General features: G+C 31.8%; 1 pseudogene; it reads right to left on the minus strand.

The window, feature by feature from the left end:
- Positions 1-18,520: 18,520 nt before the first annotated feature.
- Positions 18,521-19,771, minus strand: LOC149562099 (trans-cinnamate 4-monooxygenase pseudogene; annotated as a pseudogene).
- Positions 19,772-21,103: the final 1,332 nt, after the last annotated feature.

Raw genomic sequence — 21,103 nt, forward strand, 5'->3', positions numbered from 1 at the left:
ACATTCCTACTGACGCACAGGTTGCTAACATCTTCACCAAACCTTTTGCATCACCACACTATCTTCAGTTGTGGTCTATGCTTAGGGTTAGGGAAGTTGTTCTTGGGGGGTCTTGTTGAGGCCTTCCTTCCTTCATGCTTTCTATCATGTTTGTACTTACCTCTTTTGGGGGAGGGTTTTTCCCATGTGGTTTTCTCTCTTTCCCCATTTTTTTGAGGTTGCATTTCTTATGTATTTGTACATGGGTACCTTTCTTGGCCTTGTTTTTGAGACCCATTTTGTATTTCATCTTAGCTTTTTGTAACCTTAAGTGCATTCCCCTAAGTTGCACTTGGGGGGGAGGGGGGGCAAGGGGAGTGTTGGAGTAAATAATTATTTATTTATTATTTAAGCTTTACTTAAGTTTACTTAGATAAATGCATTTAGATATTAGTTGTCATCTAGGAGTAGTTGACAACATGGGAGTTTGTTCCTACCTAATCATACTTATATTCTCACCTACTTGGAGGTTAATCCAACTTTGTGGATGTATGCTTAGTTGTCACACTTATCTCCTAGTGCTTTCTAGCTTGTTCTAGAAGCTTCTTAGAGGCCTTTATATTCAGGCTCTCCCATTGTATTTTACACACAATAATTTCATTTCTCATTGTTGCAATATATTTTCTCACTTTGTTGAATTGCTTCAAGCTCTTGTTCCTTCCTTCTTCGATTTCTCTTCAGCAGGTTATTTGCATGCATGTGATCTTGGCGCACTATGAAGTTGGCTTTCATCAACTTCTACAGATATTTTACATGTGTTTTCCATCTTCCTTTGATTGTTTCATCCATGACATTAGCCTCATGACATGTCTAAGATTGATTACCTCAATACACATATGTATTCTTTTGTGGATCTTGATTATGGCTCTTTGAAATGTAGTTCTAGTGGCTTACTTTTCCAGTTACATGTCACTTCACCATTGTCACATTAGGGGGTTCTTTTGTTGGTTCTTATGCTTCCTTGGTTTGATGAAATGAGCTATGTATTCATTATTTGTTCCTATGTACTAGGCAGATGTAGTGAATAGGTACCTATGCATGTCAATGAGATGGATCATTTACCATATAGACACTCTTCTTTTTGTTCCTACTTTGGTTGTAGCCTTCCATGTTTGACTGATCAGCTCCTTACGATTTGGCATTTCAATCCATTTGTACCTTTGAGTTCAGTTGTTTGTCTTTTTGTGCCTCCTAATTCAAGTAGTATCTTCTGAGAGCACTTGTACAAATTATAGTCTTCTCTATCTAGTCAAGATTTATTTTAGTGGAGGTTCTTGAAATATGCTATTATTTTTTGACAAAGCTTTGCAGCTTCTACATGCTTTAGTGGTATTCTACATGATCATCTTTTTTTTCCTATCTTTAGTCCTTTAGTCCTTTACTCATTCTTTCAGCATTCTTTCCATCTCTTTATAGAGTAGGGTTTTTCCCATGTGGTTTTCTATATTTCTCCTTTTTACATAGATTTGGTTGTGCTTGGGTACCTCATCGAGCCTTGTTGTCGGGACCCAATTTTACTTTCAGTAGTACTTTCTAGGTTTTTTGTCACTACCTAAGTTTATCTTAAGGGGGGTGTTTGAGTAATAAGATATTGTATTATTAATTAAATCATTTTGATTTAATTATTAAGTCACTTATTATCTCTAGTTTCCTTAAGTTGAACTTTAGGCATATAATAATGAATTCTTTTACTAATTATTATCATACCACCTAGGTTTTACCTTTTACGGTTTTGATCTCCTTTTATGAGGATTTCTCTCTTTGTAATTACTCAATCATTCAATACAATTTGCATTTTTTTGCACATAAAGAATGTCTCATCCTTTGTGGATCTAGGAATTCCAACCGTAGTAGCTTTTGCTCCTCTTTTCTGTCATAGGTGTTCACATGCAGGTGATTCTTATGAGTTGTGAGGTTGATCTTTCATCAACTTCAACATTTCTGCTATCCAATTTTTTGTGGTGTATTAGGGGCTAAATGTTATCTATCTTTATACCATTATCCTAAAAAAAAATTGTTAAATTCATTTAAAATAAATTATCCTTATCCATTACATCTCAAGCCTTTAATCTTCAAACCAAATTTATTCTCAATTCTACTCTTAAATATCTTGAATTTCTCAAAAGCTTCTAATTTATCTCTTCAAAATGAAACCCACATCATTCTAGTGAAATCATCAATAAGAATGCTTGTGTTCGTGTAGGACCACTCATATTTGTGTTTACAATCTCCAACTTCACTAAAGTAGTGAATGTCTTGCTTGGAAATGAACTTTTCTTTTTCTTTTCCATTACACATTCTTTGCACATCATGTTGGTAGGCTTCACAATCTTAGGAAAATCTCTCATTGAAAACGTAGTATTGGTCTTCACAATGTTATCAAAGTTGATATGACAAAATCTCTTATGCCATAACCAACTCTCATCCACTTTAGAAACCAAACTTGTCATTTTAGTAGGGTTCAATGTATTAAAATACATTACCTCTTTTCCTTGTACAATACCAGTCAACTTACCATTTTTATCTTAGAAAATTATACGATGAAATAATGAGCCCATGTTTCATCACATATAGTAGAGAGTTGTATCACACAACTCTTGGAGTTTTACTATATGATACAAGAGGCCATCATACTCGGTCCATGGTTTCATCACACAAGTATTGCATGGCTTCTGGAGTTCTTCAATACCATTTTGATAGACAAATATCATTCCTCAAATAGTGGGCATTTCTTGACTTTTTTGGAGGATGCAACCTAGAGATTTGAGTACCCTTTTGAGATTTTCTTCTTCCCAATTTGGTACCTATCACCCTTAGGGTTTTTCGGGGTCATTTTTTAATGTTTTCATACTCCTTTATGTTTTAATTGAGAAAAATAACTTGTATGGCTTAATCACTTAGGAACTTATATTTAGGATTTTAAATGAATATCATATCAAATGTTAGTATGATGAACGGAATGAACATTGTATGGTTAATTCACATAGATGGAAATGTACATGTTGGTAAGTATTGAACGCTTGTGGAGCTTTCATTGGTTGGTTTATTTCATTCCACTAGTACAAATATAACAATATATTACTAAATAAACTACTAAAAATTGTAGATATGTGACTAATTTTGATCACGTGACTAATGGTAGTTTATTGCCGGACATTTATCTCCCAACCAAATTTATGACTAAACTATTTTAATCATTAATTAGGTCATTGATTTAGTCATTTATTTTTGTTATTTGGTAGTTTATATGGTAGTTTATTTGGTAATTTTGGTAGTTTATTTGGTAGTATATTTGGTATTTTTTTGGGTAGTATATATGGGAGTTTTTTGGATACTATATTTGGTAGTATATTTTGTAGCTTATTTGGTAGTATATTTGATAGTATATATGGTAGTATATATGGTAGTATATTTGGTAATATATTTGGTAGTTCATTTGGTAGTTTATTTAATCATTAATTTAGCCATATTAGGGCACGATGGAATTGAACCACCATCTTCCTACTTATAAAGTAGGTGCTCTTTCATTGAGCTAGTACCCTTTAAAGAATAATGCAAAAAATTGACAAAGTTGTTTTCCCAACATTAGATCTACCATAGTCATGGTCACTATAACATTATATACTCTTCTCAAAGAACACAAATTTTAGTTATTATGAAAAACAATAATCTAAATCTTTATCAATAACAATTCAACAATTTTAAATTCTTGTGTTCAAGCATTTTAAAATTATATTTCATGTCAATTACACTTCTCTAAATTATTATAGTGATAGACTCTTATAAAATATAATTTGGAGCACTCTGGCCACACACAACTGTTGTTTCTTGTGCTAACTTCTCAAAAAAAGATACAAATGATTATGCAATTTATGTCAAGAAAATATACATTTGCATTAAATAAAAAGATCAAACCCCATTAAAAAATTGCATCAAACCAACTATTTCTTCTTTTCATAGTCTCCACAATAATTGAGACTAGCTTGCGTGCATTGTAAAAATAGAGTCACTTGTTGTAATGATGAAATGTAATAACCATAATAATACCAGTGTCAAGAGCATGCAAAAGCTTCTTACAGTGGATGTATAGAGGACACATTGAACTGTGCCAATTCCTGCTATGACCTAAGATACCATTTTTTGGGAGAAATTTTTGTGAGGAAAAAACAAAAAACTACAAAAAAAAAATGATCCAACATGCTTCAACTCCAAGAATGAAAATACTTTGAAGATATCCCACAATCATGGCATTCCATGTAACCACATTTCTTTTAGACATATGTCATGTTTTATGCAAACATCCACATTTTTCATACATTGCTAGAAGAGAATTTTCTATAAGGTCATCTGACTCAATTTTGACTCCTATTACATAGTCATAGATGTCTTTTCCCTCTTGTAGAGCTTCTAGATGAGCACTAGCCTTGAGAATCAAAGTAAATTATAAATTTGTGTGACTTCAATCCCTACCTTTGCATATGGTGAAATACTTCAATGGCCTCCTATCATTATTCACCCTTGATGTGCTCGTTGATCATGGAATCTCATGCCTCCATGCTTGGCTTAGACATTTGGTCAAACACTTTATGTGCATCATTGTATCTGTCACAGATGAAGTACATTTTCAAGACATTGGTTTCAATGGAGATGTGATTATGGCATTTCTTATGTTGTGTGAATAAGTTTATTTGACTAAAAAGCTTCAAAATGACACTAATATCACTAGAAATGGTAAATTAATATGGACAAGGAATGTAGAGGGAAGTGTGTGAGGAACACTGACTATGCTTAATAACATTTTACATTCGCCAAATTGGCACAATTTCTACACATCCAATTTGCCCACTATTAAACATCAAATATTTAACTCAATTTCATGCCATTATATGTTATGGAAAAGAGTATTATTTATTTTTATCTATTTATTTATTAAAGTTCAAAAAGTCTTATCATAGTTGTTGGCTCATAGTCATATATCACAATAAAGATAAAATTCAAAATAAAGCAAAAAATATTAGATTCACTTCTAGGTGCCACTTGATAGCATCAGAGAAAACCAAGCAGCAAGCTCACAACTTTAGTAGTAGAAGAAGTTAAGTAGTACTTATCTAAATGGAGACAAAAATTTGCCATACCTGAAGATCACCTCAATATTTCTAAATGTCCTTAATAATCCTCATTGAGTCATCTCTAAATCCATCTTGATATCCAAAATATAAGAAATGTCACAGTTAATTAAGTTTACACATCCAAAAACTACAAACATGTCTCAAAATCTAATGAAAAAGAATTTTGACAAGGAATAGTAAAAAATGTGCATAAAATTGGGTGATCATTATAACTCCAACTTTGTACACCATACATAAATGTGGCATTGGATCTTTTATGTAAATTAAAATAAAAGCATTGCCAAGAATGCATGAGAATCTTCTTGAAGATCCAAGCTATATTCACAACATACTAAATCAATATCCACTATATGTTAGTGTACTTGTATTATTTTATTATGTTGTCATCTTAGTAAATTACAATGATAAAGATTTTAAATTTCACAACCATAGACATCAGAACATATCTATTGCAAAATAATAATAAAAATCATAATTTGTGTCAAATCAACATTCTCTGCTTATGCCATCATGTCATTTCATTGAACAAAAAATAATATTTTATCTATTAAGTTATGGAGCTTGTTTTCTCTAGGGTTCCCTGTGGCTTTTCCATTATTTTGGGCACTTGAGATATTTTGAGGTGTGGGGATAGATGGAAAATTGCCTCCCCATCACCTGTCTATTGCAGAGTTTGGGGACATCACAGGGGTCCACAGTCCTGTGCACTTGGGGAAGAATTTCTCCTAAGGGGGGGCCTCTAGAGCATCCCCTATTTCTCCAAGGTGTCCCAATATTCCCCACAGATGGATAGTGATTCAGAATTGGTCATAAGTTTCATTACTTTCCGATCTCAATAGTGTGTTGACAGTGATCCATTAACTATTGGTTTCAACAATATAAATCTATTAATTATGACAGTAAAACATGTTAAGGAATAAAGATAAGATCATTGATAGAGATTTATTTTTATTTTCTTTAGTATGATGACTGGAATCTCTTCTTGAATCTCCTTACTGGTGTGAATTCTCCTTACAGATTTATGCAAGAGATTTGAGCTGACAAACTATATATATATATATATATATATATATATATATATATATATATATATATATATATATATATATATATATATATATATATATATATATATATATATATATATATATATATATATATATGCTTTCTTTGAATATAGAGTGCAAATGTAACAGTTGAAGACTACTGCAACTTCAAGTGTTGGGCACATCTAAATATATATATGCCAAAAAGGAATGTCTCATGTAGATACATGCCCTATGACCACCATACAAACCAATTGATGACAATTTCATTATTAGTAAGTGATGTTTTAAGATTGTGATTATCGTTAGCTTCTGATCTCAATAGTGTGCTAATAGTGTTCCATTAATTATTGGTTTCAATAATATAAATCTATTAATTATGATAGTTAAAACTGCTAAGGAATAAGGATCAGATCATTGATAGAGTTCTATTTTTATTTTCCTTAATGTGATAACTGGAATATCTTCTTGAATTTCCTTGCTAATTTGAATTGTTAAATATTGTACAATATACCCAATCTATAGCTAATTAGAAATCATTTTCAGAATCTATCTTCAATAATAATTTTGCATGGATATTTAAATTGGGACTAAAAAGCTATATATACAAAGCCTTAAATCTTGGGACTGGTAAAAGAAGACTTAATACTCTGCTAACCTATTCTTTTTTACTAGATATAAATTGATATATATTGCATAAGTTCAAGTCGTAAAATTAAACCAATCTCCTATTGTTCTTTCTCCCCATGCCTGGATGGTTATTGTAACTAATAGATTATATCTTGAAATATTTGTACCAGCAATGCATAAAGATGGAGGATGTATGCTTAGCTAACACAATGTTTTAGAATTTAGAAGAAGATATCTTCCAGCAGCAAAGAATAGGATCTCCTCAATCCTCAGGCTCATTGTGTAGAAATTAAAACCTTGGGGTTCATACCACTTTCCTTAAATATGCTCGACAAGATTCTTCTTCAAATTTTCCACTTATTGGAGTACTTTAATATACAAAACCTAATGCCACCTGTAAATTCTTTGAAGATTTTTTTAGACTGATAGACAATCGCTGAACATAGAGAAAGAGATAGAAGTCACAGGTTTTAGGATTTTGAACATGCCTATTAAAAAAGTGATAGGCCCTATTTATGAAATGGGGATGATCTCCTGAGCCAACGTTGCAAAGAGAAACTATATATATATATATATATATATTGGTGGTGTAACCCCTACAGTAGGAAGTATAATATTTTTTATTTTTGCACTGACCCTATCTCTAGATCCTTTTCACATTATTGGTGCCTATATTTCTAAATGGGTTCTCTCACTATGAGATATCAACCTGACGATCGAGCACTCCCTATGTACTGAAAGCCTTATTTCAATTTCTCTATAGACTGAATATTGTGAGCTCCAAATAGTATCTTCACTTTAATTTCTTATCATTCTTTATGACTGCAGCATAATGAAAGTGCTTCTTGCTCATCAGAATTGTATTTGGTAATCTTCGTATGTGCATCATACACAATCTATTGTGTTTCAGATTTACATTTTTTTCTAGATTGGGAAAATCATCTTATAGGTAGCAGAAATATGTGCTACTATATAACTGTTAGCTATGGACATTAAGTGATCAATTATACTACTGGTACTTCATTTTTTTGAATTAGGAGTCTCTGGTTGTGGAGAACTGAACTATTCTGGACCAACACAAAAAGTTCCCATTTTGCAGATCAGAAAGTTTGCTTACCAGACTGATAAAATGTGCTTGAAGATCTTTCCACATTTGCAACAATAGGGGAGATATTATTGGATCAGGGATATCTAAGTCCTGAATTCATATGTTCTTAATCAGTAGCAACATCAATTCCATAATTTTGTTGCCCAAGCATTTAAACTCATTGAAGCTTCCTTCTATTTAAAATATATCAGTTTGTAGAGAATTGGTATGTCTCTAAATCTTTGTGCTAAATAGAATGTTTTACCATTTGATTACCCCAAGCATAATTGTATGTTGTTAACTCAACATCAGGGTTGCACACTTCTTGTAAAGAATCTTCACATGTTAATGCACTAGGTTTCTTTGAATCATTGTGGTGAACATATTAGTCTTGTTTTTTGATACTATCTCCGGAATCGTTAGTAGAAGACAAAGATGAACAAGTACTAGTCCTTTCCTTCATTTGCTCAAGAGACTGTGTATCATCAGTAGAGGAACTATTAACAAAATTTAGTCCCACTAATCTCTCACCCTAAACCTCTTCCTTGTCAGTTAAATCATCATATAAAGTAGAAAAGAGATTCATGTCCATTCATTTTCCATCCTTCTAGAAATGCAGGCCCTAAATTTTGCAAAATTTTAGGCTCCATCATAATGTATCACAACTACTTTAACTAACGTGAGATCTCCAGCAAGAAAATCACTTGAGTAGCCCAAATCTAATGTTAGATTTTAAGTTTTTTCATATTCTAATGACATCTTTTAAATAAATTACTTGCTTGAGAGAATTTGAGCAAAAGTAAAATGTGAGATGGCCTAATTTCTTGCAATATCAAATAAGCTTTATTAAATAATTACCAAAGGAAGAAAGACATGGGAATTCCATGATTGAAGATGAAGTTTAGGAATCATTGAAATTTTTTTTGTCAGTAGATCTAAAATCTAGAAAAAATTGCATTAAATATAGAGATTTTGGAGAGGTCAAAAGATCTTGTCTTGGGACCAATGTGCCAACAAACCCTAGATCCACAACTTGGGAAGATAGATAACCTTATGTTGGATGTGATCAACTAAGCAGTCTTTGGGCTTAGAATATTGTCTCTTTATCTGATTTAAGGTATAAGAAAATAAAATACAAGAAAGACTCATGCTAGATATGCATGTTTTTAAATTTAGAGTAATGATCTGTAGCTCATAATACAATAATCAAGACACAAGAATACAAATGCAATAGTCGGTTGTTGATCCCTTCAACACAGTTCTATGGGCATCTGCAATTTGTTTGAGAAATTGAATTCCCTATGTGAATACCATGTCAATGATTCTAATGGGAAGAAATTCTAAGCAGGTTGGGCTTCAATATTTGCACCAAAGGTAGAAAAAAGAGGCACCAAAATTGCAAATAAGTTAGTTTCAACAAACTTTAAAAGAAAGTGGGATGAATACTATATCTCGTTATGAATATGGAGAGCTTGGGGCACATGGAATACCTATGTACAAGTCATGGAAAAGGACATTGAATGAATAAGAATAACCTCAATAGGGTTGTCTATTTTAGTCATTGCTACATTCAATACTGTGTTGAGGGCATCCACATTCTATCATCAAGGGATTGTTGTCATTGATCCATAAAGGGCATTTAGTCCTCCATGTGCCTTTGACAATGAGTTTTTTGCTATTGTTTTGTTGTCCTATAGTTAGTCCCCTCTCATTTCTCTCTTTGAAGATGAGAAATATGAATTGGTTAGCCAACCTTTGAAATAAATTCTATCATCAGGGGAATGTTGCTGATGAAGACTTAAAGGGAGTTTAGTCCTTGATGCATCTCTATCTGTGTTTCTTCTACTATTTTTCTATTGTCCTACTGTTATTCCTTTGTGAGTTGGTTCTTTTTGGTTGGATTGGTATGCCATTTTGTAGGTTATTATATTTCTAAGAAATATTTTATAGTCAACCTTTTGTAAATGGTTCAGGAGCCCTTCAAAACTTTTTTTTCCCTAAATAATAATAAAAAATTCAGCAAATACCTTAGCACATTAGTCCTAATTTATTTTTCATATTATGCTAATTTACAACAAAATGTGAAGTTTTTGCAAATGGGGTTACAAACAAAGTGGGTTTAATCATGGAGGAAACTCAATAGTTTCTTTAATCTAATGGTCATTCATTTAATCTGGCAGCATTTGATTAACACTTTTGAGGCCTTGAGTTTAAATCTCAGCTACAGATCAATTCTCCAATAGGAATAAACTTAACCATCACAGATGGGGGGATTGTGGGTGGTGTGAAGGTTACATCTATTTACAAGAGGAATTAATCTAGTGTTATAAAGGGTAAAATCCCAAAATCCTATCCTTGACATTGCCATTATTGATTGGAATTGAGACACAGATAGGTTCTATTTTAGTCAAATGTGAGAACACAAGAAATATGATATGTAATATTTATTCCAAATACTTTCTTTCAACATTTTAACAAGACAGCACTTTAATCCTATTCTTCCCAAATAAGCAACAGAGCCAACTCATAATGAAGATTCACCCAAATTTTTACACATCTAAGATTAGAAATGATCTGTAGAATTCTATTTTAAACAAAACATATGTGTAGATAAAGACTAATTTAAAAAATCTAGCCTAACTAAATCCAAAGAGATGTGGTGTATTGGTGATGGATTGCATTCATGATGTTAATGACCTAGGTTCAAATGCCGGTAGCCATAATAAGGCAGCCCATAGGTCTCCTTAGAATGTGGCAAGGCTATGATGTACCATGGGATACATTCTAGCATGACCAAAGTTCACAAACCTTAAGAATGTTGTTGGTCCAAGATAAGATGGCTAATAACCCTAACTATGGTTATCAAGTTAAAAATACAACCCAATACTCTCAATAGCCAATATATACTAACTTGAGTAAGTTTGTTAGGACTTGGTATAAGTTTATAATAGTAAATGGGGTGCATATTGCAAATTCAAGCTTATTGATATCTATATTAATCAACTTGTATTATGAAATCCTATCTTATTATTACAATTATAGGCTATACAAAAATGGAAACCTATCCAAGATGACCTTACTATAGAAAAAAAAATATTTGTTTTTTTGAGGAAATGGAATTGACCAATTGATGCACGAGCACCCAATAATCTATGGGCAATCTTGCATCACCCAAAAATTATATATTTTCCTTTTGCTTTTGCATCTTTCTTTAGTTTATTTGGAGTCCATGCTAACACTTATGATGGGTGGGACAATTAGAAGATAACAAAAATATATATATATTCACTTGCTATTTTTAATAAGTCAATGTATTTGGGTTCATATCGACATGGAAGCTGACCCCAAAGAGAGAAATTGATAAGAAAAGTGGCTGGTTAAAGAATCATCTCAATATCTTACATCATTGGGAAGATATGAAAGTTTATGTCTTGAGGAATTTCTCCAATAAAGTTTCAAATTCAAAATTAAGGACCTTGGGAGCCTTGGATAAGTTTGAAAACATGACAGATGCATCTTTTATATTTCAGTTGTATTATGCATACCTCTTCTCAAGCTTTCCAATGATAGGTTATAATAGAAAATTCTATTCACAAGTCAAAAGTGATGGGTTTAAGTAGTTGTGCCACCAGAACTCAAGTTCCGATGGAAAATTTACATGGGTAGGAAAATGAATCATTGGATTGTTGGGTGCTAATAGAGAAAAAGTTACACTTTCAAGAACATTCTAAGGTGGTTATTGATGCTAGATAAAGATAAGATATGGTCCAAGAAAAACCAAAGGAGCAAAAAAGAATACAAAAAAGTTGAAGAACAAATAGCTCAGAAGCAAGAACATAATGTTGAGATAGTACAAAAAGTGCTTGACATGAGAGGTCCTCAAGTGTGGGTGTTGACCAATCTTGAAAATTGGAATGCTTAAAAGAAAGCTATCAAGGACCAAACATGAATGACAGAGTTACAACACGATGTGAAGTTGATTTTAGGTATGGTAGAGGCAGATATACAATTTTTTATCAGAACTTAAGGCATGAGAGAGAGTCTATGGTGATATACTAGAAGGAGAAGGAGTAGCTTTAGAAAGCGACTATATGATAGAAACAACAACTAGACAACATAGAGGATATAAGGTGCTTGGATTTTATTTATGCTTCGAAAGGTATTATGTTTAGATTAAGTCTGAAGAAAGAGGAATGTAGTGTTATGTCATTAGTTTAATCAATCGATTCATATCATGGGTTGATCTCAGTTTTCTTGGTGTTCCTCCCACTCTTTAAAGGGAAATGCAACTTGAAACTTTTATGAGTTTTTCTACAGATTGGTTGGACAACCCAGTGAAATAATTTGTTTGTTTTTTTTGCCTCTTCTATCAGTTTCTTGATAGTAAAATGGAGATTGTTATGCAAATTTGGGTATTGTATCTTTGTACAAATACAATGAACAAAAATTCATATTTGAGGAGTACAAACAACTCTAAGTATAGAAACTTATCAAAAAGAATTTTTTTGCCTCAAGGATATGATTTGTCCTCAATTATTTGACAAAATGCCTCTGGGGAATAGAGCTAGTAGGGCAGGATTTCATAAAATAAATTTGAAGAATGACTTTCATGTTAGTAAATTTTGAAATCACAAATCAGAATGCCTCAACTATTTTTACAAAACACCTCAGATAATTAGGCTAAAGAGCATGATTTCATCAAAAATATATATGGAAGGGACATGATTACATCAAAAAAATTGGACGGGGCATGACTTCAAAAAAATACCTGTGTCAATGACTGGTTGTCACAATAAGCTTTTCCTTTTAGAGTAAAGTCGATCATGTGCCTCCCAAAATATTGAGGTTCAATCATATGCTATTGGAAGGGGATTTCATTCCATAGCAAAAATATAATAAAGGGCAGTGGCGATGATGATGGGCTTCACCTGCGCATTGACCATATTATTCGCCCATAACACTCTCTCTCCTCCATTGAACAACAATAACTTCTATACCCACTCTCTCTTCTTTTGATGAAGCCATCTCTATGATTTTAACTCCACGCAAGCGACCCCACAATTGGAATCCATGAGACCAAAAGTAAATGCAAGAAGATTTAGTTTAGATTTATGTTTTCATTGCATGTGAATCCTTGTAAGTATTTGCAATGGCGATGGCAACATGCAGAAGGGGTAAGCGGTGTCCAACAACTATCCATGCTGACAAAAAGTCATCTCCCCTCCTCGCGTGCATCTTCTGTGCCCTAGTGTTCTCTTTTGTTTTGAGCATCAAATTGAAAAGAAAGGAGAGGGAAAATCCTTGGTATGCAAATGTATGAGTTTTAGAATAGGGTGCTTATTTTTCTTCATAAACTTGTGTTGTCGAAGGAGATCATTTGGTAAAGATTTTTTTTTTCGCTTGAATAATGCATTCAAAATCTACTATTAAAATATTATTGGGAAAAATCTCTTGAATGAAGAAAATATTCAAAGCTCACTATCAATAATTATCAATCTACTTTATGATCAATTAATTTTTAATATAATAGATAAATTAAATATAATATCTATATAAAATAATATTATAGTATAATATAAATATTAAAATAATATTATAAAATATTATATTTATAATAAATATTTGGTTATATTTTAAATTATAGTGTTTTATTATTATTTATATTTACTTATATAATTAGCCTATAGAAGATATGTTTAATTATATAATTATAATTATATATATTTTAAGATTATACCTGTGCTTGTAGCATTCATGATGTATCATGCAAGTTATCACAAAAGTTAAGGTTGGGGTTAGATGTTGATTATGGGTTAAGGTTAATGATAGAATTAAGGTCAATTAGGTAAAGTGGTATGATTATAGATTATTTTTGTATGATTAAAGTGGTATGATTAGTTTTGGAGAAAAGATTAGGGGTAGGTTATACATATGATTAAGACTGAAGTTAGGAATAAGATTGATATGAGTTGAATCTCAATATTTGTTTATAAATACTAACATTAATTCTTAAACATAATATAGAATGAACATTTAATTCTAATTTTAACTATAATATGAATTAGAACACTAGTATTAATTACAATTTAACCCTAATACTAATCATATTCTACTATGGTAACCTTAATTGAAATATAAACATAATATTGAATATAGACTAATACTAATCTTAAGTTTATATATATATTAACCCTAATCCTAATAGTTATTCTATCCTATAGCATAATTTGAAATGTTAATCCTAATTTGATCATAACTTTAACTCTCTTAACTTTACCTAATCTTAACTATAAGTACAACCTCAAACCTAATTTTTATTGTAGAGGCCGAACTTTCACTATAGGTAAATTGAAATTCTAATCCCAATTCTATTTGAACTTTATCCATAGCTCTAAACACACGTACCCAAATTAAAGTTGAACTTTAACCTTAACTTTATAGTAACTATAATCCTAACTCTAAACCTAATTGTACCCTAACACTAATTCTAATTATAACCCTAATTATAATTCCAATGTAATAATGATCATCATTCTAATGACAAACACTAACTCTAATTATAATTCTAATTAAATGCTAATTATAACCTTAATAGAACCGTGACCCTTACTATGAACTTAATATGAACTGTGAACCTTAATATGAACTTTATTTGTAAATTAATTTATGTTTAAATTATGTTTATTTAAAAAAATATTTTCTTATTAATAATTATGATTTAAATCATAAATATTTAATACTATTATTATTAAATTATTTTATTTCAAGGTTTAATATTTCTTAAATAGTGTTTCCCATGACCAATCAAAAAGTAGTATTTCCCACTATTTGCCAAATACTAAAATATATTAAATGTAATGATAATAAAATAAAATTATATTTTAATATTGTTATTACATGACATTAAAGTGATTAATAGAAACTATATGTTGAAATTATAAAATACTTAATATATAATTAATATTTCGATATGCAAAGATAGACTTAGAGTTTTATTTTGAGTGCATAGAGGGTTTTTATTTTCTTTACGAGTTCATAAATAAATTTTAAGAAGTTTGAGTGTAGCTCGAGCGATTTTGGGTTCTTTCTTACAAATGAGAGGACATCCAAGGAAGCTAACTGATAATGATGTATTGATAGGATAAAAACTCCATTGGTGAATAATAACAGTTATAAAAAATTAAACAATGTATTAATATGATAAGTATTCCATCAATCATTCACTTATTCATTTGCTTGGGTGATTAATTATTAGTGACCAATTATTTAGTCATTTATTTGATCATTTACTTAATCATTTATCTTTTTTTGACCTTGTGATTTTACCTAATGACTAGATGAATCATTTATTTAGTCACTTCTACTTATAAATTATAAAATATTACTAGGATTTGATCACTTTTAGTCACGTGACTAAATGTTTTAGTCTTATGACTAATTTTTTTAGTCATGTAGTCATTTATTTGCTAAAATTCTACTAGTGTTCATTGCGATCTTTTGATTGTAGTATGCATGTATGTATACTTTAGTTTAACAAAAACAAGTTCCAGTCTATGTGTATCCTTGCTTCCAAGGATCTCTAAGCGAGGAATTACAAGAGATGTTCCAAAAATGATAGATGATGCACTATAAAGATCATGTGAAGAATTAGAAAAATGGCATACACGTGAAAGAGTAAGTAATTTGATCAATTCTCTACATTATATTCAAGAAGGTTCAAAACCTTACAAATGAATAACAACCATTTGGTGTTCAATACCGTAAAAGGTACAAGTAAATCAATACATCTCCATGATTTAAGGGAGAAATGGATTTGGATGTCCTAGATGACTAGATTAATGTGTTCATACTACATGATCAATAATTTCTCTTATTAGGTTTTCTTTTCCAAAAATTCTCTCTTGGGAAAACAACCTAGTAGTCATGCAGGATAACTTCATGCACCTAAAGTTCCTAATCCATATGTTAAAATTTTCTAATTTTTGGATGAATCTTTGTAGGTGAGTAAAGATTGTAAAATCAACCTTTTGGCTTTCCTACATTTATGCAGCTCTTTGTAGAACTCGTAGAGTGCGAGGTGGTCTAAAAGTTTTATTTTAAAATGTTTGCCCAATACTTGCCACTAAGACCCCCCAATAGACATTAAAGTACTTTTTGCACAAATGGACCAATCAACAACCAAGAAAAGAAAAAGAAAAAAAAAGTGAATGACTTAGTGGTGTTCATGGTGATTTTTTTGGCATTTTTGTGTGTAGGTACTAGAATTTTTTTGGGCAGTAATTGGGGGGAAGGTAAGATTAACGTGGTGGCATTACATAAATGGGCAGCAATTCGCTCAATTCCCATACTACACATGAGCACATGAGAATGACTTAAATACACTTAAGGATGCATGGAATCATTTTGTAGCAATGCTTAAAAAGTCTTTTTATCCAGTTGGAAGCAATGATGATCAATGTTTAAATTTTCTCAATTTCACCAAGGCCAAAATTGATTAGTATAGGAATACCAAAAAAAATCATCATTTCGCGTCCTAGGTGTTTAAGTTTTAGAGAAAAGTATTGTGTTCAAGTATAAGTCAAGATTGTGACAACATTTCTATTAGAGTTGATAAATAGCTATATAGAAGGCCAGTTAATCTATAGTAATTCTTGTACAAGATACACTGGTAAATAATCCCTGAAAATGAGTTTAAAATGGAAAATGAAAAAAATATTGGTGCACATATTCATTCATTTTATTAATTAAAAAAAAATCATTATATCACATTAACTAAGACTTTTCAATATTAGATTAAAGTGGAAAAGAAATCTTAGAGTAAAATACCACAAGATTGAGAAACTAACAATGAAAAATCAATCTAATTAAGACTTCCTAATTAACTCAAAGATAATATGTGAATTTAAAAGTTTTACACCAATACCTCTTGCTCAAATACAACTAGAACAGGCTCCAAAAAAAATTTAAACATCACATTCCAAATTATGAATTTTCTTTATTTACAACTTTCATCAAAATCTTAATCAAACGCTCTATCTTTTACCCAAGCTCCAAAATCAATTGTAATAAAGAGCTTTTCCTAGTACCAACATTGTTAATTCTTGAAATAGATAATTAAAATTGAAGTCACAACATGATCTTAACTAAGCATTAAAATTTACCCAAGCTCACAAAGTCAAATATAACTCGAGAACTTTTGTTTAATACTAACAATGTAAAAACTTTTAAGTAAAAATTAACCAAGCATGGTAAAATTACTTCCCCAACTATGAATTATTTGTCTTTACACATATGTTTAAACTTCTAGAAAAATCTCAATTAAATGATTTATATTTCATAAGACCCAAAAACTAATTATGATTAAAGAGTCTTTCCTAATACCAACATTCTTAATTATTAAAATAGATAAAGAGAATTGAAGTTGTGAAAAATTTTTAACTAAGCCCTTAAATTTTACTAAGCTCACATAGTCAATTTTAATTGAAGAACTTAATTATTATTATTATTTTAATAGGTAATGAGCCAAAGTCGAGATTATTTATTATTTGTTGAGGTTAATTATTATTATGTGTTAAGCTTAAGTGGACCAAACCTAAGACCTCTCAGATAAGGGTCACAAATTACTATTGTGTTGTAGACTTTTGCCTTTAATCAAAATATTAAAAATTCATTAAGTAAACAATCACCAAGCAAAAAAAATTAAGTCTCAAACTATGAGTTTTTTATCTTCATATCTACTCTTAAACCTGATAGCAAATCTCAATTAAATATTTTACAAGACTCAAAAAAAATGATTATGATTAAAGAGGCTTTCCCACTGCCAACATTCTTAATTCCTAAAATAGCTATTATAAAAATTGAATCCACCAACCATGGCAAAACTCTATCCCTAGTAGAAATGGTCATTAGACAAATTAGAATAAGTCAATTTATTGAAAGGCAATCATATAACTTAGAATAAGACTTCAAAATATATTATTTAAAACACCAAACATAAAGAACCTTTTGCTTAGTACCAATATTATAAATTCTTTCGACATTCTTAATTCTTAAAATAGCTATTATAAAATTTGAGTCCACCAACCACAGGAAAACTCTAGCCCTAATAGAAATGGTCATAAGACAACTTAGGATAAGACAATTTATTGAAAGATAGTCATATTACTTCGAATAAGACTTCAAAATAGATTCTTTAAATATCAAATATAAAGAATTTTTGTTTAATACCAACATGATAATTCTTTAAATACCATACATAATAAAATTACATTCTTAATTACAAAATTTTTGTCTTTACATCGAGTGAGACAAAAAAATCTCAATTAAGTACTTTACAACTCAAAAATCAATTATGATTAAAGACAAATATCAACAATTAACCATGGTGAAACTCTATCTTAGAAAAAGACAATTTATTGAAAGAACCCAATATGACTTTATGATGTAAATTAGGATAAGACTTCAAGATGAAACAATAATACTTTTCAATGTTCATCCCTTGAGATATAGTCCCTTCCCCATCACATTCATTTATCCATTCATAGTCTTAAAATGTAGTACAACATTTCATAGGGAAATAATTCAATCCTCTAGAACACTATGAGCTTGGCAAAAATGACGGAATGCTTCAAGATATGGAGATTGAACTGCCTACCCTTCTTAGTGGTGTCAACACGAGCCTTTCCAAGGGGAGGAAGGAGCTCAAAGTTTTGAATGAGGTGGCCAAGAACAAGACCAAGGATGGGTAATGCCAGGATGATTATAGCGACCCACACCAAAAGGTAGGTAGCAAAAATCATTGCCGTTGGCCTCCGTCTTCTTCTCTTCCTCCAAAAATCTCTAGGGCTGGAACTCCTCCGGCTTCTTCCACTCTACTGGGTTGTTCACTAGAAACCACACGTTAACCAGGATTTTGCTCTCAGCGGGGATGTCGTAGCCATCGAGCTTCGCTTTGTGCAAGTTCATGTGCGACACCAGTAGTGGAATCGCCATGCGTAGCCATAGTGTCTCCTTCACCACCACCTGTAGATATGGAAAATTCACTATGTTTGGCTCTGTGATCTAGACTCCTAAGCCTATTATGCTATCTAGCTCCTCTCGTAGCTTCTTCTAGATCTATGGGTGGTTCACCAACTCCACTATGCCCCACTCTATTGAGGCCTACTTCTTTTGGTGAATGAGTGGGAAAAGTAATAACCCCTTCTCACAAGCAGGAGTGCAAATTCAAAAATGAAATTCAAATCTAACTATAGTTGTCCCTATCACCGTCTAATCGCAGCTGTCCCTATTACTCATGAGAGTTGAAAAGATTTGTAACAGGAAACGAAACAGGGACAGAATGTTGGATGGGCCCACACCAACCACCTAAGCAGTCAAAGCTTAGTGTGTGATGGTTAAGCCAGGCCAACTTGTTATGCCCACTTTTGAGGTCTTTTGTGATTGATTAACTAGAGAGAAATCCAAGCTTATATAGTTGGATACTATCACTAGTTCAAAGAAAGAGGTATTGGTTGCTTAGAAATCTATAGGGAAGAAAAAATACAAACCAAAGCCCAAGATAGATTCAACAAGTAGTGAGAGTTCCTCCAAGCTCACTCCTAAATTAGATGCATAGAAACCCTCTTAGAAGGGTAAATCTTCTAAGTCTTGTGAGCCTTCCTCCAAGAATAAGAAGTACATAGATGATCCTTGCAATTTTAATGGCAAGGAAGGACATCCAATTTCCATGTGTTGGAAACTTCTTGAGGCTTTAGAGGAAGCCATGTAGCAGTACAGTATTGCTTCTTTGAAGCCACCACCTCCTCCTTGAGGGAAAGGACATGCTCTTTTTGCATTAGCATTGTCTTCTATAGCTACTTATATTCTTGATTCTAGAGCTTCACACCATATGACACACTAACTTGATTTGTTTACTTCACTTGCTTAGAGTGTTACTACACAAATTGCAGTTGGTGATTCTACACAAATTTTAGTCATAGGTTTAGAAACTATCTCTTTAGAAGGTGGTTCACATGATGTTTTCTTGGTTCCTGCCAACTCTCCTATCTATCTTTCAAATTTTTCATTTTGGTTTTAGAAAGACAATTAAGGTGTCACCACATTATGTGGTTATTTGAGATCTCCATGATCCTAACTTGGTTATTGCTACATGAAGTATTGCTCATAGTTTGGGAAAGAATAGGCTAGCATAGAAAGGTGAGAACAAGTTTTTTTGCAATATATTTTTTGGCTAGAGAAATAGCTTTGATGTCCCATCCATTGCCATGCTATGCGATCTTCAGTCTCACTTATATCATTTTGATGGCTTTGAGAGCTCTGATTCTACTGGTGTTTCTCTCATTTCTCATGCAAACATAGTGAGAAAGCTTTGGTATGAGCATTTTGGCCATGTCAACTACAAATGAGTACACAGGAGCTAGTGATTAGGCTACCTCAAATCTCTTGTATTGATAGTATGTGTCAAGGTTGTGCACTTGACAAACATCATAGAGATCAATTTCTGATAGGTAGATCCACATGTGCAACACCATTAGAATTAATACACAATGATCTTATGTTATTTCCCACTCCATCCTTTTTAGGTGCTTGATATGTGGTCACCTTCATAGATGACTTCTCTAGATGCACATGGGTGTACTTTTTGAAATACAAGTATGATTTCTTTGATTCATTTCAAATCTTTAAGACATTTGTGGAGAAGTAGTCTAGTCTTTTTGTTAGGCATATATATACACTAACAATGGGGGAGAATATGTGAATCAATATTTTAAATATTCTTGCACTAAGCATGGTTTAGAGCATCAGTTCATAGTTCCCGTTAGCAGAATGGGGCTATAGATAAAAAGAATAAGATTTTATGGGAGATGGCTAATTGTATGATTTAGTCTCAAGCTATGAGTTCTTCATTTTGGGCTGATGCTATCAATTATGCCAACTATATTCAGAATTGGATGCCTCACAAGGCATTGTGACACTTAAACTCCTGAGGAGGCTTGGACTCATGTCAAGCTCGATGTTTCTACTTTCCACTTTTTTAGTAGTGATGCTTGGGGATTTATTCTAGATGCTTAGTTGAAAGCCATGGAGAAGAATATCTAACAACTCATCTTTGTTGGCTTAGTTGAAAGCCATGGAGAAGAAGATCTAACAACTCATCTTTGTTGGCTACTGTA

The sequence above is a fragment of the Cupressus sempervirens genome, chromosome 4, assembly GCF_028749045.1.
Source record: "Cupressus sempervirens isolate cs-2001-9-10 chromosome 4, ASM2874904v1, whole genome shotgun sequence".
Lineage (NCBI taxonomy): Eukaryota > Viridiplantae > Streptophyta > Pinopsida > Cupressales > Cupressaceae > Cupressus > Cupressus sempervirens.